Below are 23,104 nucleotides of genomic sequence, written 5' to 3' on the forward strand. Positions count from 1 at the left end.
GGACTAGTGATGAATCTCAACTAGTAGGCCTCAGAGACAATTAATCGACGTTAGGAGATCCTTTCACTATGTCTTCCTACCGTACTGCCGTGATCATACGCGTGGGTCTTGCTGCAATCTCAACAGCGTACTGCAGATGCTCCAGCACACCCTATAGCTGTTACAACTGTGGTGTCACCGCCAGACACCACACTTGCTAGGTGGTAGCCTTTAAATCAGCTGCGGTCCGGTAGTATACATCGGACCCGCGTGCCGCCACTATCAGTGATTGCAGACCGAGCGCCGCCACACGGCAGGTCTAGAGAGACTTCCTAGCACTCGCCCCAGTTGTACAACCGACTTTGCTAGCAATGGTTCATTGACAAAATACGCTCTCATTTGCCGAGACGACAGTTAGCATAGCCTTCAGCTACATCATTTGCTACGACCTAGCAAGGCGCCGTGTTCAGTTACTATTGATATTGTAAATAATGTACAGACAAGAGCTACGTTCAACATTAATGGATTAAAGTTAAGTATTCCACCATCTGCGTCCGTTTTTCTAAGTTCTAATTTCCTTGTCCTGCGTGAGCCTTTTGGCTTCCTCTATATTCCTGGGTTGGCTCTCTTGCCAATCCACAACAGCAACAACATAGCAACAACACCTGACGTTTAGCCCTATGTGATGTCAGTACTGTGGCCCCATCCCAAAAGCCCCCCTCCGATGCTGAAGACATGGAACCACGTGCATCAATGCATATGACTCAACCCACCAACTCCCTCAGAGAAACTAACGAATTTGTGAAGTACTTCGAATAGTTCTAATAATGTGATTTAGTGCCTCATTCTCAGCACAGTTGTGAAGATTGTGCAATGCGCAAGCACAACTTGACTCCCCATGAACCTTTTTTTTTCTCTTAAATTTCTTTCTCTACTGTTGTTTTTGTAATGTATGTTATACCTTCTACGTGTCTGTGTTTTGCACTGTAATTCTTACGTAAGTGATAGAGTAGGGCGCACAAATTTCAAATTACTGTGGAATAAATGATGACTAACTGACAACCTAAGCTGACAACAGGTATTGTTGATATACTTCATTGTGGACAGCTTAAAATGTGTGCCCCGACCGGGACTCGAACCCGGGATCTCCTGCTTACTTGGCAGACGCTCTATCCATCTGAACCACCGAGGACACAGATGAATAGCGCGACTGCAGGGACTTATCCCTTACACACTTCCCGTGAGACTCACATTCCCAACTGTCCACAATTCTACATATGTATTGTACCTTATAGACATTTGCCCATCCACTCATTACTCGCGCACGCTTTGGCGATTCCCGTAAGAGTTTGGGCAACCTGTGCGCATTTGCACAGACGAAGGTCAATTGCCAAATTACTGTATTGTTCTCCACATCGTGTTTTTTTTTAATTCTGTATTTATTGTTGTATGTAAGCAAACAGTGTGAATGAAGTCCCCATAAACTGAAGCCGATACCACCACTGTCATTGACAATGGACCATCAGTTCAGGGAACATTTTGTAAAGGTTATTCTTGCTGCAGGGAGACAGAATGAATCGGGGGTTGTAATTAGATTCTGAAAGCTCACAAAGAGATTGTTAACTTAAATAGTATCATGTGTAATTGAGTTCAGGTTAGTTTAATGATTGAAATTGTTTTAACATCTTGGGCATTTAATTGCGGAGCACTCCAACTCAGATTGTAACGAATCAACTGCTCCATATTTGGCTCACATGCTCGGGCCATAATTACAGCGTGAATGTCCGTGTGAATCGGTGTTTGGAAGGGGCTCGCTGTGTATGGATGTGTCATGTGAGTTCCATATTAATAAGGTGAAGTTGGCTACATCATAAATAATCCTCCCTCTATGAGCTGCATTTTTCAGTTGTAGTGATTTTTTTTAGAGTGCGGCATGTGGAGTCAGTTTGGAAGATTGTTCTTGGGCGATTGACTCACTAACTTTCTCCTAAGTGAGCCAACCGCTCACCAATTACAATCTAAAATGGCGTAGGGGCTACGGGAGGTGGCATGAGCCCCCTCTCATACTTCTATCTTACTCTGAGTAATTCAATTTTCCTCTCTAACTGCATGCAGTGAAAAGTTGCTATTCCTTCACATGCAGACTTCCCACACAGCGTCTCTCGTCGTCCGAGTGGTCCCGTGACAGGCGAGATCTGCTGAGCTTGAAAGCGTTAAGTTAACGGGTGTGAGGGAGTCGAGTGGATGCTTTCCAGACGCCGACATTGTCATATGAGCGCGAGCGACACGCCCAGATGGGCCGGAAGGGGCGGCTGGGCTAGAGATTCCGTTACTTCGCAGAAACTTACTGAAAACCGTTTCTGGCGGGCTACCAGCGAGGCGTGGGAATGACTTGTGTCCCCAGGCAGTCTGGGGGGGGGGGGGGGGGGGGCAAATTCCCGCGTTTTCTGCAAAATCGTAACTGTGATTGGCTTGCTCAAAGCATAGCTCCGTGACGTAGCAAAATCGGCGCAGAAATTGGCGCCAAGAATCTCTATTGGTGGACTGGGTGTGCTTCGGCAGTAGAGTGGAATTTTCCGCCGGTTTTCGAGTTGCTGATTGGAACGTTTAACCACGGCCACTATCGTGGGGGCCGGAATGTTCTGTGTTCGGTTTTTATTGCTCTTGAGAGGGTCAGGTCTCGCCTTTCGGTCGGAGTAGGTTACAAGACTGAGCTCTCGCTGCTCTGGACAGCCTGCCTTCCGTTGGCTGTCTAATATGCTTTTATTTGATTGTAACTGTGTGACGAAGTTGCTGAAGTCTCGACTTCAACGTAACTTTCCGAGTACAGTTGGAAATTGAGCGTTCTGCATACAAGCGGCCTATGTTGTCTGTCTTGGGCAGTTTTGGCTAAAGTTGACTGTATCGGAGTTGCTGTGTGACTTCACTTGTTAAAATCAATCACTGTACCATCAGAGGCGTATTTGTGTTGCTAGGAAGTCTTTAGTCTGGAACAACTAGACCAGGAGAATTAGTTTCGGGCTTTACTGACGACATTATCAATACCAAGACGGGACGTCGAAACAACCAGCCATCGCCTCCGGTATGCCAGATTGTGTCCTTGCAGTTAAGAAGACAGCTTGGTAATGTGCGTCCGCAGCACCGGCAAAGCAGACAATTTTGCTAGGTGATAATCAGAGCTCAGCAGATCGCACCTGTTCGTCTTTTCCAACTTTGTTCTGTCTTGGGTGTTCATAGTCTGAGTTATCACTACTGTAGCGGCAATTAATGTTGGGTTGGCTGGGTATTTCTCTTAAGATTTGAGTTGCTAGGAATTGGCTCCACATACCACTTGGTCATAAATGTCACAATCTAGTTTATGGACAACTTCACCATAACAGCCTTTATTTGAATATCCAGTTTGATGTATGGTAAATGTTTCGTGTGTTTTGTTTATTATTTTGAGTTTAGTCATAATAAATCAAATTGTTATATTTCACGGAACTTGCATTCTGTTAATCGGTAGAGCAACCCTTTCATTTCTCACTACGTTAATGAAACTTTCCTTAATTTCTATCCAATTAAATTATTCCAGGTGCTAAACTCTTTTCTACTCCATTTGCAGGGTCGATTACAGTCAGTTCGCGTTTCTTCTTAATCCATGTGCAACAGCAAAAGTAGGAGTTAGAAAAGGGGGGGGGGGCTTAGAGCATAATTTACAAATGAAGATTCGAGAAGAATTTAGTGTTAAATACACTGCTAGCCCCGGCACCTCGCAGGTTCATGAGATACGTTTTTCACCAGGATTGAAAACTTCTCTCAAAACCCACTGTCTGACTACATAATAGTCTTTCCTTGCCCTACTATACCAGTGACACAAGAAATAGCACTATTTTGTGTAAGCAGTCTGCATTCCCAGAAGAAGTCCCAGAACTCTGAGATCACCATAGATTTTCCAATTCAGATTCGACCAGTCACTATACTTCATGAGTAGCGTAATGTTCTCGTAGGTTTTCTTTGCCTGAACGGAGTCGGCCACTGGTATCAAAGATTCCTCGTTTCCGTTTGGTAAGAGAATAGCTTTGAGACTACTCTTTGAGGAACCTACAAATAGGCGTCATTCTTCCGGCTTGTGTCTCATCCCAAATTTTGTAAGCAGCCGATTTATGTCATAACAATATACCAAACTCTCCGACATTGCGAAAAAAAGTGGCAAGACCAAGCAGTCGTTTACGGAATGTACTAGCAGTGTTTGGTTGTTACAGGTTCTTTTCTTGAAAGCGAGATCCAAGTAATTCTCTTTGTTTCTTTGAAAAATTAAGATCCCTTACAAGATCGTTCCATTCTGCCTGTGACAACGGCTGTGGTTGTGACTGTGCTGCAGATGGCGCGCACTCGAAATCTTCATTATCTGTTTGTTGGTTTGTCACCACCATCGTCTGTTTCATCTTCCAGTGTCCATCCCACTGGCGGTTTTGGAACTGTGAGCATATCAGGATACGGAACTGGGTGAACCGCAGATTCTAGATTTGGACAAGAAACTGAGTGCTTTGACTTACTTATGATTTCCTTTACTTTCGATAAGTAAAAGTAGCAAGCTGTAATACACTCTCTAAGTTCCCTCCAGAGCTGTGGTCCGGCAAATGGGGTGGATGGGTGGGTTCCATGCAACCAGCAAATAGCGGGAGCAACGTGATCAACAGTTCTGTGGTGCTCAACACTTACCCTTATCTACTTTTGATTCAAAATACAACTAGTATTCCTTTTTGACAGTCGGTGAAATCAGATGTATTTGATACTTAGTCGTAAAATCGCTACACACATAACAGAAAAGATGTGGTGAATTAACATACTTCTTACACATCGCTGTTACCGGTTGTACAAACGTCAACAATGGATACTGTGTGATATAATGAGACAATCTATGGTCGACAGTTGATAGACTGCTTGAACTGCCACTTTCCTTTATCTGTCCCAAGTGGCTATTTCTCCCTACCCTCTCTACTCCCACCAGAATAACATAATGCGAGCCGGCCGCGGTGATCTCGCGGTTCTGGGCGCGCAGTCCGGAACCGTGCGACTGCTACGGTCGCAGGTTCGAATCCTGCCTCGGGCATGGATGTGTGTGATGTCCTTAGGTTAGTTAGGTTTAAGTAGTTCTATGTTCTAGGGGACTAATGACCACAGCAGTTGAGTCCCATAGTGCTCAGAGCCATTTGAGCCATTTGAACAGAATGCGATAAGCGCTGCGTCAACATAAATAACGCGGCCGGGTACAGATAAAATTGCATTACCAGAAGAAACTTTAGATGATAGCGAATAAGGGCTTTCACCCTTGTCATCAGGGCACTGGACTGTATGACAACCGCACATTTTTTTTTTTTTTTTTTTTGCCGAAAATTTCATTGTCGCTCTGTGTTCTCTGCAGCGACACAGGTGTCTCAAACACGGGCCGTGTTAATGGGGCAGGCACCTTACTTGAACAGGAATTAGACTGGCCATTCTACTTGCCATGCCGTCATCACGTATAAGAACTTATTTTAAAATCTGTATTTGAATGTAAGGTACATGGTGTAACAAGCAATCCTGGAATATCAATTTTTAAACATTTGAGAGAAAACTGGAAAACCATCAGTGTCAGTAATTTTCACACATGCAAAAAGACTATGAATTTGTTTTTTAATGAGTCAGAAATTACTAAGATGTTATACTTATGAAACTGAATTAGATAAAACAACAGTTCGGTATCTTGAACTACTAGAGCTCTGTGCAATATTTTCGGCAGGAGAAATAAACTGAAACAGAAAAGAAAATGTACCCTACTGGAACAATGCAACCAGTAAGACGCATGGCAAAAGCAATTTATTGATTAAAATATTTCTGCTAAGATGAAAACTTAAACTAGCCATTGTATATAAAAGTAAATTGTGAGATGTCTCTCTTTTTAATTGTGTTTATGCTCAACTGTGGATTCAGCGCAGGGAAGCTGTAGAAGCTTCTCATCTTGACCACTATTCCTTGTTCGTAAAAGATATCAAATCATCTGAAGGGAGAGATTCCAATATTTTAAAAGCAGGTATAATGAAAGTTAATAATTATTTGATATATTTATCGGAACAGCTGGCTGCCTTATTGTTCTCCGATGATGAAGTAGGTGTGAAAACCAAAATCAAAATGACAGCAAATGTAGACAGAGATAATCTAGAAATGGAAGAAAGACATATTTCTTTTTTTGGAGAATTAGATGGAAAATTATGTCATAAGTTTAATATTATTCTGGTTACCATTTGATATTGTTTTTTTTTAATTAATTAACAACTCCTGATTCATTCTCATCTTCATTTCAGAGAAAATGTTAGCCAGTTTAATGTCAGGCAAGCGCACTGACCTGTTCTCTTGCTTGAAAGATAAAGGCACTAGTTTTAGTGACGATTATCCTTGACATGGACGTGCAGCACTTCATATTTATCCGCTAAAAGGCCAGTTTAAAGATGTTAATGATTCTGCTGAAGGGCATGTTAAATAATGCTACATTTTCACGTTCTACACTCCTGGAAATTGAAATAAGAACACCGTGAATTCATTGTCCCAGGAAGGGGAAACTTTATTGACACATTCCTGGGGTCAGATACATCAATGATCACACTGACAGAACCACACGCACACAGACACAGGCAACAGAGCATGCACAATGTCGGCACTAGTACAGTGTATATCCACCTTTCGCAGCAATGCAGGCTGCTATTCTCCCATGGAGACGATCGTAGAGATGCTGGATGTAGTCCTGTGGAACGGCTTGCCATGCCATTTCCACCTGGCGCCTCAGTTGGACCAGTGTTCGTGCTGGACGTGCAGACCGCGTGAGACGACGCTTCATCCAGTCCCAAACATGCTCAATGGGGGACAGATCCGGAGATCTTGCTGGCCAGGGTAGTTGACTTACACCTTCTAGAGCACGTTGGGTGGCACGGGATACATGCGGACGTGCATTGTCCTGTTGGAACAGCAAGTTCCCTTGCCGGTCTAGGAATGGTAGAACGATGGGTTCCATGACGGTTTGGATGTACCGTGCACTATTCAGTGTCCCCTCGACGATCACCAGTGGTGTACGGCCAGTGTAGGAGATCGCTCCCCACACCATGATGCCGGGTGTTGGCCCTGTGTGCCTCGGTCGTATGCAGTCCTGATTGTGGCGCTCACCTGCACGGCGCCAAACACGCATACGACTATCATTGGCACCAAGGCAGAAGCGACTCTCATCGCTGAAGACGACACGTCTCCATTCGTCCCTCCATTCACGCCTGTCGCGACACCACTGGAGGCGGGCTGCACGATGTTGGGGCGTGAGCGGAAGACGGCCTAACGGTGTGCGGGACCGTAGCCCAGCTTCATGGAGACGGTTGCGAATGGTCCTCGCCGATACCCCAGGAGCAACAGTGTCCCTAATTTGCTGGGAAGTGGCGGTGCGGTCCCCTACGGCACTGCGTAGGATCCTACGGTCTTGGCGTGCATCCGTGCGTCGCTGCGGTCCGGTCCCAGGTCGACGGGCACGTGCACCTTCCGCCGACCACTGGCGACAACATCGATGTACTGTGGAGACCTCACGCCCCACGTGTTGAGCAATTCGGCGGTACGTCCACCCGGCCTCCCGCATGCCCACTATACGCCCTCGCTCAAAGTCCGTCAACTGCACATACGGTTCACGTCCACGCTGTCGCGGCATGCTACCAGTGTTAAAGACTGCGATGGAGCTTCGTATGCCACGGCAAACTGGCTGACACTGACGGCGGCGGTGCACAAATGCTGCGCAGCTAGCGCCATTCGACGGCCAACACCGCGGTTCCTGGTGTGTCCGCTGTGCCGTGCGTGTGATCATTGCTTGTACAGCCCTCTCGCAGTGTCCGGAGCAAGTATGGTGGGTCTGACACACCGGTGTCAATGTGTTCTTTTCTCCATTTCCAGGAGTGTATATTGATCATAGATGAGAGGCAAAAGGAATTTCTATTGCGTTGTCATCAAGAACATCATATACCATACTCAGATTGCAAGAAAAGCACTCCGTCTTCAGGCCACAAGTGGCTCATCGGGACCATCCGACCGCCGTGTCATCCTCAAACGAGGATGCAGATAGGAGGTGCGTGTGGTCAGCACACCGCTCTCCTGGTCGTTATGATGGTTTTCTTTGACCGGAGCCGCTACTATTCGGTCGAGTAGCTCCTCAATTGGCATCACGAGGCTGAGTGCACCCCGAAAAATGGCAACAGCGCATGGCGGCCTGGATGGTCACCCAGCCAACTGCCGGCCACACCCGACAGCGCTTAACTTCGGTGATCTCAAGGGAACCGGTGTATCCACTGCGACAAGGCCGTTGCCTGGACTCCAAGAAAGAAACAACGGAAAATAAATATTCCGAGGAATGATAAACGTATTCTCGAAGGTAAAAAGGTATTTAATTTCTATCCATCATCAATAACTTTTCCGGTGACAGAAAACTGCAAAACCTAAAATTCCCAATATTACAATTTGTCGTTCTAGTCGACACAGGTTAATGTTATCATATGAAGATGAAATTTTTTCCAGACTAAATGTAAGTGAATAGAAAACATTTAAAGGGCGAGCGTTAAATATTTCCTGGCAAAATGTAAAGGTACACTGACCGGCCTAACCATCAGAGCGTCTGCGTGAATCGGACGTTCCTCTCAGTGACCGTTCAGCAGCTCCCGGTCCGCAAATTATCCGCGATCAGCTCGCTCCAGTTAGCCAGGGACAGCGGGCACAGTGGCGTGGCTAACAAGAGCCCGACAGGATTACAGGAGAGGGAGGGAGGGACAGATCTAGGGACCGAGACAGACCCATCCGCAGATGCCGCCCCGATTATCCGCTGCGGTAGCCCCCATGGCTGGCGCTCCGCCACCACAAGGCGACTGCCAGCTCTCGCAGTCGCAGCAGGTGACCAACGCAGGAACAGTGCACGCAATTCGACAATTGTAAGAATTGAATTATTTCAGCAGTGAATTGTTTCCGCAGAAAATCGCATCGGTAGCACGAATTTTCTTCAGATATTTAATTCCATTCCAAAATTTTGAAATGATTCCAGTATAGTACAAACAAATACATGTAAAGGCATTTGCAAATATTTTAAAAAACTGACAAAGCACTTGCGGCTAGGTGAAGAAAATAGGCTACAAAACCTAATTAAATGACAATGTTACTCGTGTATATTTATATACAGGGTGTTACAAAAAGGTACGGCCAAACTTTCAGGAAACATTCCTCACACACAAATAAAGAAAAGATGTTATGTGGACATGTGTCCGGAAACGCTTACTTTCCATGTTAGAGCTCATTTTATTACTTCTCTTCAAATCACATTAATCATAGAATGGAAACACACAGCAACAGAACGTACCAGCGTGACTTCACTTTGTTACAGGGAATGTTGAAAATGTCCTGCGTTAGCGAGGATACTGCATCCACCCTCCGTCGCATGGAATCCCTGATGCGCTGATGCAGCCCTGGAGAATGGCGTATTGTATCACAGGCGTCCACGATACGAGCACGAAGAGTCTCTACATGTGGTACCGGAATTGCATAGACAAGAGCTTTCAAATGCCCCCATAAATGAAAGTCAAGAGGGTTGAGGTCAGGATAGCGTGGGGGCCATGGAATTGGTCCGCCTCTACCATTCCATCGGTCACCGAATCTGTTGTTGAGAAGCGTACGAACACTTCGACTGAAATGTGCAGGAGCTCTATCGTGCATGAACCACATGTTGTGTCGTACTTGTAAAGGCACATGTTCTAGCAGCACAGGTAGAGTATCCCGTATGAAATCATGATAACGTGCTCCATTGAGGGTAGGTGGAAGAACGAAACTAAAATGAGCTCTAACATGGAAATTAAGCGTTTCCGGACACATGTCCACATAACGTCTTTTCTTTATTTGTGTGTGAGGAGTGTTTCCTGAAAGTTTAGCCGTACCTTCTTGTAACACCCTGTATATATACAAGGTGGTCCATTGATAGTGACGGGCCGGCCGGGGTGGCCGTGCGGTTCTAGGCTCTACAGTCTGGAACCGCGTGACCGCTACGTTCGCAGGTTCGAATCCTGCCTCGGGCATGGATGTGTGTGATGTCCTTATGTTAGGTATAAATAGTTCTAAGTTCTAGGGGACTGATGACCTCTGAAGTTAAGTCCCATAGTGCTCAGAGCCATTTGAACCATTTTGATAGTGACGGGGCCTAATATCTCACGAAATAACCATCAAACGAAAAAACTATAAAGAACTCGTGTAGCTTGAAGGGGGAAACCAGATGGCGCTATGGTTGGCCCGCTAGATGGCGCTGCCAGAGGTCAAACGGACGTCAACTGCGTTTTTTTAAATAGTAACCCCCATTTTTAATTACATATTCGTGTAGTACGTAAAGAAAAATGAATGTTTTAGTTGAACCACTTTTTTGGATTTGTGATAGATGGCGCTGTCATAGTCACAAACGTATAAGTACGTGGTATCACGAAACATTCCGCCAGTGCGGACGGTATTTGCTTCGTGATACATCACCAGTGTCAAAATGGACCCTTTACCAATTGCCGAAAAGGTCGATACGGTGTGGATGTATGGCTATTGTGATCAAAATGCCCAACGGGCGTGTGCTATGTAAGTTGCTCCGTATCCTGGACGACATCATCCAAGTGTCCATACCGTTCGCCGGATAGTTACTTTATTTAAGGAAACAGGAAGTGTTCAGTCACATGTGAAACGTCAACCACCACCAGCAACAAATGATGACGCCCAAGTAGGTGTTTCAGCTGCCGTCGCGGCTAATCCGCACATCAGTAGCACACAAATTGCGCGAGAATCGGGAATCTCAAAAACGTCGGTGTTGAGAATGCTACATCAACATCGATTCCACCTGTACCATATTTCTGTGCACCAGGAGTTGCATGGCCACGACTTTGAACGTCGTGTACAGTTCTGCCACTGGGCACAAGAGAAATTACGGGACGATGACAGATTTTTTGCACGCGTTCTATTTAGCGACGAATCGTCATTTGCCAACAGCGGTAACGTAAACCGGCATAATATGGACTATTGGGCAAAGGAAAATCCACCGTGGCTGCGACAAGTGGAACAGCAGCGACCTTGGCGGGTTAATGTATGGTGCGGCATTATGGGAGGAAGATTAATTGGCCCCCATTTTATCGATGGCAACCTAAATGGTGCAATGTATGCTGATTTCCTACGTAATGTTCTATCGATGTTACTACAAGATGTTTCACTGCATGACAAATTGGTGATATACTTCCAACATGATGGATGTCCGGCACATAGCTCGCGTGCGGTTGAAGCGGTACTGAATAGCATATTTCATGACAGGTGGATTGGTCGTCGAAGCACGTTCACCGGATATGACGTCCCGGATTTCTTTCTGTGGGGAAGGCTATCGTGATCCACCGCCTGACAACATGCGTCAGCGCATTGTCAATGCATGTGCGAACATTACGGAAGGCGAACTACTCGCTGTTGAGAGGAATGTCGTTACACGTATTGCCAAATGCATTGAGGTTGACATCTTTTTGAGCATTTATTGCATTAATGTGGTATTTACAGGTAATCACGCTGTAACAGCATGCGTTCTCAGAAGTGATAAGTTCAGAAAGGTACATGTAGCACATTGGAACAACCGAAATAAAATGTTCAAACGTACCTACGTTCTGTATTTTAATTTAGAAAACCTACATGTTGCCAGCTGTTCGCCTAAAATTGTGAGCCATATGTTTATGACTATCACAGCGCCATCTATCACAAAGCGAAAAAAGTGGTCCAGCTAAAACATTCATGCCGGCCGGTGTGGCCGAGCGGTTCTAGGCGCTTCAGTCTGGAACCGCACGACCGCTACGGTCGCAGGTTCGATTCTGCCTCGGGCATGGATGTGTATGATGTCCTTAGGTTAGTTAGGTTTAAGTAGTCCTAAGTTCTAGGGGACTGATGACCTCAGATGTTAAGCCCCATAGTGCTCAGAGCCATTTTCTTAAACTTTCATATTTCTTTACGTACTACACGAATATGTAATAAAAATGGGGGTTCCTATTTTAAAAAACGCAGTTGATATCCGTTTGACCTATGGCAGCGCCATCTAGCGGGCCAACCATAGTGCCATGTGGTTTCCCCCTTCATGCAACACAAATTTCGTTCTTTGTAGTTTTTTCGTTTGACGCTTTTTTCGTGAGATATTTGGCCCGATCAATGGAACACACAACACAAGGTCGTGATAAACGGGGAAGGTGTTAGATGCAGAAGTAAATGGATATTTCTGCACATTACGGACCGAGTGCATAAAGCAGTTGAGCTTAGATTAGCAGAAAAAATTAGCTTTTATCAGTCTGAACTGAAAATCTGCGTTTGTGTAAAAGTTAATCTCAAATTATTTTGCCGTGCACTGGAACAACAATCACAAAATTTCGCAGATAAATTCCAGTTGCAGACAGCAGTTCACAATTAGATGGTACTACAAAACAAAGGATTACATTTTGCACAAATACAAGTTGAAAGAAATAAATAATAACTCCCACACTCCTTAAAGTTCTGGAGAATATCGGCGACGAAGGAATGAGTGTAGATCATACAACGTTCCCAAGAGAATTTTTGAAGTCAAAATTAATGCAATAAAGCTTAAAGATGCTCCATATATACTTTGGACCAGACTAATAAGGGAAATTCGATGTGTTTGCAGTCTATGGCATTCAACAGCAGATCATAATGCTTGTACATTTCTTTCAGAATTCCTCTCTAGTCCCGAACAGAAGTAACTACATTACTGTCAAACGTATCATTAAACTGCTGTGACAATTGCGTACGCATTGATAAATAGAAATAATATGCACACGTAAGCTAATGAACAATACTTGTCTGGATAGAGGCGCACGTTAACAAGCTGTTTCCGGGATTGGGGTGGGTGAGCCTACGTCGCAACGAACCCGCCTCGAGTTTTAACGTGGAGGGCTGGTGACCTGGCCTGTCTGGATGTTTTTATGCGTTTTTCACACCCAGTAAGGTAAATATCGGAATGGTGCCCATGTCCTGCCTCAGATTCACGTTCCTCAAACATTTAGAATACGTTCTTACACTCGAACGTGAGATTTACTCTTGACACAGATAGGATACACAGATTCCGCGCCTGGGGGATCGTTGTGATAGGAACGGCATCCGGCCATCAGTTGCCATTAACATCGGCAAAACGCACATAACAATGCTTGACCCCTTAGAGAAACAGGACGAGGTTAAGAAGAAGACGACAAAGAACTAGTAAGTGAATTAACATTGTCTTGGTTACCGGTTAACGGCAAACTAATCTTCTGTTTCGGTGGGTAAGTGGTTACGAGCTGATTTATGGTTCAAAACGTGTGTGGTTCAATTCCAGGTATGGCCAATTTATTGCGTCTCGCAATGTTTCTTAATGAGTTACGTCGTGCACAGAGCTCCACGTTAAACTGTAAGGCTCTCTACGTCATACATCATTTCAAAAGTCTGAGGAAGGCGATGGTATACCACACGTAACAATACCATGCCCAGTAAACCACTGTGCTGGTCAAACCAAGCTGACGCGACCTCTAACTAAGGAAACGATGCAGATGCGTACGTCTACTACTCGCTGGGTCGATAGGTTTTTTGGTGTTGAAAAACAATGGGTTTAATAACTGCGCAGTAATGAAACTTCCGGCCACAAAGATAGCCTCAAAAATGCACATCCACTGATCTCTAACCTACATGTTCCATCATGTTCAACAAGCTCCTGCAACCCTGACGCGACGCCAAAATGGTCTACCGTTTGCGTTCGCAGTCTCAGAAAGCGAAACCATGACGTTAGGATCACAGATTTACTTCAAAGATTGTACACCTTTACTAGGCTATTAAAACAACGTCATGGGTAGGTAGGAAGGTGCACTACTGTAATAATGCCGAGAAAATCGCAAGAGAAGTTGAAGTGTCTAAAATGAATGCTCTTATGGGCAGAAGACAGCCGATAGAGCTCATGGAGGTGAAGTCGTTAGCGTTCGAGATTCATAAGGCAAGTTGTATGAGGTCACGGTTCGACTTCCGCTCAAACCTAAATTTTAACCTATATTTTCTTCATCACTGGTCATCCCCCTGAGGGTCCAGGGGTGAGAATAGGCCCGAGGTATTCCTGCCCATCGTAAGAGGCAACTGAAAGGACACACGTTTCGGCCTTTACGTGATGGTCCCTTGTAGGGTCTGACCTCAAGTTTTCCAAATTTTCCCGAAGAGCGAGCCAATTGGGGAAGTGCGCACTGAGACCTACAACATTCTTTATCATCTTGGCTTTGCTGTTCCTCATATTTCCCATCTCTTGGGCGACGACAGATTCCTGGTTGCGTTTTCCTCCATCCACTATGCAGTGTCGTTTTGTACAGCGATGACAACCATGGACTTCTTTGCACATCGTATCCAACACCATAGACAGTCGGTTGTGGTGTGATTGTAGCTCCCTGACCACATAGGGATCGCTCTGCTGATGCCTGCTTCGTTAACTCCCCACGTATGCGAAGGCGTAGATGCCCATCCTTTTGGGGCATTGGGACTCCCGGCAATGACCATCCTGCCAGGAGACCTTTGCTGTGGCTGGCTGCTGGCCGTGGGGAGGGCCCTTGGTCGAAGAGGATGGCATCAGGGTGGATGACACACCACGAAGCGTAGTACATCTACATCTACATCTACATCTACATCTACATCCATACTCCGCAAGCCACCTGACGGTGTGTGGCGGAGGGTACCCTGAGTAACTCTATCGGTTCTCCCTTCTATTCCAGTCTCGTATTGTTCGTGGAAAGAAGGATTGTCGGTATCCTTCTGTGTGGGCTCTAATCTCTCTGATTTTATCCTCATGGTCTCTTCGCGAGATGTACGTAGGAGGGAGCAATATACTGCTTGACTCTTCGGTGAAGGTATGTTCTCGAAACTTTAACAAAAGCCGGTACCGAGCTACTGAGCGTCTCTCCTGCAGAGTCTTCCACTGGAGTTTATCTATCATCTCCGTAACGCTTTCGCGATTATTAAATGATCATGTAACGAAGCGCGCTGCTCTCCGTTGGATCTTCTCTATCTCTTCTATCAATCCTATCTGGTACGGATCCCACATTGTTGAGCAGTATTCAAGCAGTGGGCGAACAAGTGTACTGTAACCTACTTCCTTTGTTTTCGGATTGCATTTCCTTAGGATTCTTCCAATGAATCTCAGTCTGGCATCCGCTATACCGACGATCAACTTTATATGATAATTCCATTTTATATCACTCCTAATGCGTACTCCCAGATAATTTATGGAATTAACTGCTTCCAGTTGCTGACCTGCTATTTTGTAATTAAATAATAAGGGAACTATCTTTCTATGTATTCGCAGCACATTACACTTGTCTACATTGAGACTCAATTGCCACTCCCTGCACCATGCGTCTATTTGCTGCAGATCCTCCTGCATTTCAGTACAATTTTCCATTGTTACAACCTCTCGATACACCACAGCATCATCTGCAAAAAGCCTCAGTGGACTTCCGATGTCATCCACAAGGTCATTTATGTATATTGTGAATAGCAACGGTCCTATGACACTCCCCTGCGGCACACCTGAAATCACTCTTACTTCGGAAGACTTCTCTCCATTGAGAATGACATGCTGCGTTCTGTTATCTAGGAACTCTTCAATCCAATTACACAATTGGTCTGATAGTCCATATGCTCTTACTTCGTTCATTAAACGACTGTGGGGAACTGTATCGAACGCCTTGCGGAAGTCAAGAAACACGGCATCTACCTGTGAACCCGTGTCTATGGCTCTCTGAGTCTCGTGGACGAATAGCGCGAGCTGGGTTTCACACGATCGTCTTTTTCGAAACCCATGCTGTTTCCTACAGAGTAGGTTTCTAGTCTCCAGAAGAGTCATTAGACTCGAACATGATACGTGTTCCAAAATTCTACAACTGATCGACGTTAGAGATATAGGTCTATAGTTCTGCACATCTGTACGACGTCCCTTCTTGAAAACGGGGATGACCTGTGCCCTTTTCCAATCCTTTGAAACGCTACGCTCTTCTAGAGACCTACGGTACACCGCTGCAAGAAGAGGGGCAAGTTCCTTCGCGTACTCTGTGTAAAATCGAACTGGTATCCCATCAGGTCCAGCGGCCTTTACTCTTTTGAGCGATTTGATGGTGGTGGTGGTGGTTAGTGTTTAACGTCCCGTCGACTACGAGGTCATTAGAGACGGAGCGCAAGCTCGGGTTAGGGAAGAAATCGGCCGTGCCCTTTCAAAGGAACCATCCCGGCATTTGCCTGAAACGATTTAGGGAAATCACGGAAAACCTAAATCAGGATGGCTGGAGACGGGATTGAACCGTCGTCCTCCCGAATGCGAGTCCAGTGTGCTACCACTGCGCCACCTCGCTCGGTGAGCGATTTGAATTGTTTCTCTATCCCTCTGTCGTCTATTTCGATATCTACCATTTTGTCATCTGTGCGACAATCTAGAGAAGGAACTACAGTGCAGTCTTCCTCTGTGAAACATGTAAGTAGGCTGTTTAGGTTTTTTTATTGGTAACGCCACCTCTGTATGAAAATCACTGGCTGTGCTGTGTGCAGCCTGTGGCTGCTTTGCATTGTTGTAATACTCGCCATTGTAGTGTTAGGCAGCTGGCCGTGAACAGCGCGTAGCGTTGGCAGTTGGAGGTGAGCCGCCAGCAGTGGTGGATGTGGGGAGAGAGATGGCGGAGTTTTGTAATTTGTCATGATATCAAGGTAAATACATTGTTGGTTCTCTATTAATATCTTTTATTTGCTAACTATCCCTATGAGTAGTTAGTGCCTTCCATAGTTCGAATTTTTTATTTAGCTGGCAGTAGTGGCGCTCGCTGTATTGCAGTAGCTTGAGCAGCGAAGATTTTTGTGAGGTAAGTGATTTGTGAAAGAGATAGTTTAATGTTAGTCAGGGCCATTCTCTTGTAGAGAATTTTGAAAGTCAGATTGCGTTGCGCTAACAAAATATTGTGTGTTGAAAGTCAGATTGCGTTGCGCTAAAAAATATTGTGTGTCAGTTTAAGCACAGTCATGTAAAATTGTTCAAAAAGGGGAAGTTTCATATGTCGACCCTTAGCCTAGGATACCTCACTGGAATCTTCTGATTTTTTCTTGTAGTTTGTATAATTAGTGTAGATTTTGTTTATTGCTAGCGCGTAATTGTAGAGAGAATCTCCATTGTAGTTGTAGTTTTTCAGTGTTGTATAGTAAAATAGTTGTGGCATGCATGTAGATTTGCACCAAGTATTTCGCAGCTGCAATTAACTAGATATTATTTTCAGTGTTATGTTAATGTGTTCTCTTATTTTTGCTCTTCAAATTGTGTTTTTTCTGTGTTGTCGTGTGAAATACTGTGACAATAATGGCGTGGGAAAAGCGTAACACTAGGCTCCAAAGTAAATTGAGAAACGACAGCGAAGACGAAAGCAGTATGTTAGCGCCGCAGAGTAATGAATTAACTAATGTTAAAAGTAGTAATTTGGTAATTGCGCATAGGGAGATGGAGCGGGTTGCAAACAATGGTGTAGACAGCGAAACAATTAGAGAACAGGGAAGCATTATCGATCGATCGGTCGGCAATAGCTCGGCTCAGGAATCCGAAATGACACGAGACGATCTCACAAATACTGTAGATTCAGGTTTTGGATCCTCACCGTTTTCTCAAATAAGTCAAGACACATTTTCTGCTTGTCAAAATGTGAATGTTGCCGGTGAAAATGCACTGCCAAAAAGCCTAGAGAAACAGATTCCAGACACTAATACATTATTATTGCAATTAATGCAACAAATGGAACAAAATCAGAGAGAAATGAAACAAATGGGACAAAATCTTCAAAAGTTAGACACAATGGAACAAAATCTTCAAAAGTTAGACACAGTGGAACAAAATCTTAAAAAGTTAGATACCACACTTGAACAAACACGTGAGGATTTAACTAATGAGTTACATCACATTGCATCGAAATGTCAAAAAGTCTGTAATGACGTAAAAACACAAATTTGTGAACATTTCCAACCTATTTTTTCGCGGCATGAAAATGCACTACAGAATCACGAAGCAGCCATAAAAGAACTGCAAACTACTGTTCATGAAAATCATGAGACCTTGCAAGCTAAATTTGACTCAGTTGCATCTACCGATTCGGTTACGCAACTTGCAAAAACCCAGGAAAACTTAAAAGACACAGCAGAAAAACACACTGAGGAAATAAGTACATTATCGGATAAAGTAGCCGAACTTTCAGATCAGTTCACTAACTTATCTACAAAGGTAGATGATGATCTGAATGACACAACACCTGTAGCCTTCACTGACACTGAAGAGTATGAACAAATTAGAAAATTCAAACAAAATCAAAATCAAATCAATACACAGTACAAAAGAGAAATCCGCGAAGTACAAGATCAGCTGACACAGGTAATACAAGAATTACGTATTTCAGAGGACACTCGCGCCCCAACACGGGAAGAGGGACATAGAAATACGGAACAACCACAAAATAATAACACAAGACACTTCGGAAATTATGAAAGAAATTGGCAAGGCACACCGAATTTTGAGATGGAACCGCCGACACGACGTAACAATGACCGGTATGCTACTCGCCGACACGATGATTTTGACTATAAGCTGTTCATTACTACACGTAAATTCAAAACATTTAAGAATTCTGCCAACGACATTCATCCACAAGCGTGGCTCCATCAATTCTCTCATTGTTTTCCTCCCAACTGGTCATTGGAGCACAGGTTAGAATTTATGTGTGGCTACTTAGAGAATGAACCAGCTGTAAGAATGCGATCGGTCATTCACGATTGCCACAGTGAAGGAGAATTTTACCATGCCTTCCTCTCCGCATACTGGTCTCAAGCCACACAAGACCGAGTAAAACATGGCATCATAATGATGAAACATTTCGAACAATCTGAATTCTCCAGTCTTGTGAAATATTTTGAAGACATGTTGCATAAGAATCAGTATCTTTCAAACCCATACAGCCCTTCAGAACTCATCCGCATTTGCTTAATGAAATTACCTGAACATTTACGGCATATTATTTTAGCAGGACGTTGTAAAGACGACATTGAAGCTTTTCAGGGACTGTTACAAGAACTGGAAATTGACACTGACAGTCGCGGGATGCGAAAACAGGAAAACAATCACTACAGGTCACATCCGTCACAATTCCGTGACGACAGAAATAATAAATGGACACGACAAGGCTACTCTCACAACACAAATCGTGACCAAAACAGACACCACCCTTATGACAACCGTTGGCAGAATAATAGTTACAGAGAAAGATCGCATTTCCGTAGTAATGACTATGACAGAGACAATCATAGAAACAGACAATATGGGAACCAAAACAATTATTATTATCAAGGGTGGCAGAATGACTTCAGACGCGACGGTTCGGCGCGCAGTTGCGATTCCGGGAGAGATTCTCCACCACATGACCGACAAACAAGAAACTATGTAAACTACCGACATAACGACAGACCTGAATTGCATCAGAACTGGCGGGATTCTAACAGAGCTGGGCCCTCTCGGCAAGGCGAATTTGTGGAGGTTCGGTCTCCGAATCCCATTAGCGACGCGCGCCAGTGGAGAGACAGACAATGACCCGCACCGCAGGCAGACACCTGCGCCGGCTGGCTCCGAGAAAAATAACATAGCGCTAACCTTGAGAAAAAAAATTCCAGTATTCTTTACCGACGTATACTACTTGACAATTGCGTTAAAGTTGAAACTCTGCATACTAGGAAGAGCAAAGGTTTACACCACATTTCACACGTAAAACCGTTTATTGAGAGATAATGTGCTTTTTTAACTTGAGATTTTAATGCAACATTTTGGTTTATTTGAAAATACATTCTGAAATTAAAGTGCTTTCTGTGAGATACCAGATGACACAGAGGTTAGTTTATGTGACAGCTACACGATGTTATCACGACGCTACTAATGAGTGACAGTTTACAATGTTGCTTTTGCGGTGTATCTGTTTTATATCTGCACAGTTTTTCTGAATTCTTCTGGAAAGTAAAACATGTTTTAATAGTAACTTTTGTGGTATAGCAACAATGAGGCAGCCTTTTTCGTAGCACAACAATACGTTACAGCACAATACTTTCTTCATCACAACAATAAGCGTAATAACTAAGATATCTATACGCAAAGCATTTCACTTTTGTGTATCATCAGGTAAGTACATTGACTTCTGCAGAACTTAGCTTTCGGAGGACGATAACTACGACACTTCCACAGAGATTATCTTACAACATGATGCACAGTTTAGCGCTACAGGACACGTATTTGAGTGATTAATTTTGTACTTCAAACTTTTATTTTTTAAGATTTTTAAATTGCAAAGAAAGTTTTCCGTCATACATTTCATTCCATTGCTGTAATTTGTAACACCTGAGGGTATAATTACATTTATCCTCAGGGGGGTACACGCTTACTTTGTGTATCATGTGTTTAGCACGCACAAGGAGCCCTAGCTAATATGGTATTTGCTTATACAACTTTACACATCGGTACCATATTTTTCTAACACAGAATTACACAGCTATCTGATTATTTACCTGAGAGAGACAAACATTTATTTTACTACATCAGTGACAGACGTTTACGTAATTTCACAGTTGAATAACTTCACACTTATGAAACTGTATTTTGTCTGTACTTTGTAAACTGTTCATATTTTTTCAGAACCATTGTGATACTACGTGAGCTTTGAATGATGTATTTGGTAGGGGATCATGATTTTAAAGTACTTTTGAGGCAGATGACACTTTTGAAATGAGCAGAGAATTTTTTTAAAGTTTTGATATTATTGGAGGAAGCTACGACGATTTCGAGATTTGGCTGAGGTTTTATGATGTTATGACGACGATGTGTATTATGCTGCTGAGGTATGTTTATGGTCAAGGAGCTGATGCTATATGAGTTATTTGATTATGTTATGTATTTATTAACAGGAAATATTGAAGAAGCGTCGACGAATTTGTATATGTGTAATAAGGTAAGGAGTAATGAATAGTGATTAGGGCACTCTGATTTGTGGAAAAGGATGTTGGAAACCAAGAATCGTACTTTAAGAGTTATGAAATGTGTGTAAATGCGTGAATGTATCACAATGACGGCGACAATTTCTTGGACACTTACATTCATAGGATTTTGTTTCTACAGATTTGCAACGCTAATTCTTGACCTGTGAAATATTTTTATATCAGACTGTCACTGTAGCGAAAACTGCTGTCGTAAATATTCCGGGATGAGAGGTAAGTGACCGAGACGTAATTCGTTGTGAGCGGCCACCTGTGCCAGCCACCTGGAGAAATAGCCATTAGGTGGAGAGAAAAAAAAAAAAAAAAAAGGGGGGGGGATTGTCCTAGCTATTGACGTTCCTTTGTAGAAAGCATCGCAACATTTCACGGCTATTGTCGTGCTAGTTGAGAGAAATGCCATATGGCTAGTGAATGACGTTTCACGCCTTGCTTTGCCCATTTTGTTTAATATCTAGTTTCTAGCTGCACTGCAGCACCGGTTAAAATAAAATTTTAGAGATGTACTAATATAAATATTTTCTGTCTACAGATCTATTAAATAATAATTTTGTAATCCACATTCTTAAAAAAAAAAAAGGAGCACTTGGAAAGGAAAGAACAATAAGAAGGGACTAGTAACAGTAACTGCACACATAATTTTCTTTTCAAGTATATGGTAATATTTTTTTTTACAATAAGTTGTTGTGGTGCACCACTTTAATTACATAGTCATTAAGATGTGAATATACATTTCCCTTGTCTGCATTGTTGTCTTTACTGTAATATTTTTTCCGCTTGAGCGTTGTCATGTTTAGATATAATTTATTGCTTTTGCTTCTGCTGTTTGCCAGGCATAGTGTTATTGAATTTGACTTTGTATTATTCTGTTAAGCAAGTTTTACTAATGATTTCTTTTTATTGTTTGCTGCTCATTGCCTTATATTAGTTGTAATATTGCTGCTTGCTTTGACAATTTCCATTTTTTTCATTGCTATTTGTATTAATTGTTTTGTGCTGCTGCATTGCCTCGTCCCTTAGTTTAGCATCTGAGCTCAGTAGATTTAAGTTAGCTTAAGAGGGGGTAGACTCTATAAGAGAAATGCACTGAGAGGCTATACAAAAGAAGTACAGAAAGCAGGTATAGGTAGGATTTTCTTGGAAATAAATAATGAGGTAAGAAATATGTGAAATAAATACAGAAAGCATGCTTGGATAGGATTTTTTTGGTGGAAGCAAAGGTTGAAATAAGACGAAAGATCTACAGAATGAAGTTTTGCGTTGGACTGCAGTACCAAATGATACACTGAAAACAAACCCTGTCCTTTCCTTTTGTGTTATCCCACTATGTGTTTGTGTACCCTTGTGTATTTGTTTTCTTCCTGTCTTTGTGTAGTTTCATAGAATTTTTTCTTCTTCTAATACTCAGCTACATGAACTATGATGAGGAATACTGTTATCCTCAAATATAATTTGCATTGATAATATGTTATTTGCTTTGTAAAGATGTTTAGATATTTATTCTGTTTTGTTTTAATGCTCATGTGTGAAGTTGATGTTTCAATAATTATTCTGATCTTTTATGTGTTTACTTATGTCATAATTCCTGTCACACTGATGTATATGTTTATATCTATTCTTTTGTAAAGCCCCTATTACTGCAAATGTTATCTGTGTTATTATGTTCTTTAATGGTGTATTTTGTACCTTTGTAATTGTATTCTCATGTTATAAAATTGTAATTATCACCAGTTCATCATATTATTAACTTGTAAGTTACATTTCACTGCACACGTTTCTGTTGGTCATAGTATATGGACAATATGTGAGAAGTAGGGACTGTTAGTGTTTGCACGTGTGTTAATAATTCAGCAAGGGACTGGATAACAGCATTGCTGGTTCTAAGGACATTTCACACAAATTTTTTGTGAATGGACAAGTGGTGGTTTATGGACTTGCTATATTCTCCGCAAGACTCTTCAATGGTGATTGTGCACCTGCACAGTCA

General features: G+C 43.1%; 1 non-coding gene across 1 annotated transcript; it reads right to left on the reverse strand.

The window, feature by feature from the left end:
* Nucleotides 1–1,097: 1,097 nt before the first annotated feature.
* Trnat-agu (transfer RNA threonine (anticodon AGU)) lies at nt 1,098–1,171 on the reverse strand. The gene has a single exon. It is a non-coding gene; the product is annotated as a tRNA-Thr (tRNA).
* Nucleotides 1,172–23,104: the final 21,933 nt, after the last annotated feature.

This window comes from Schistocerca nitens, chromosome 8 (genome assembly GCF_023898315.1).
Source record: "Schistocerca nitens isolate TAMUIC-IGC-003100 chromosome 8, iqSchNite1.1, whole genome shotgun sequence".
In the NCBI taxonomy this organism is placed as follows: Eukaryota; Metazoa; Arthropoda; class Insecta; order Orthoptera; family Acrididae; genus Schistocerca; species Schistocerca nitens.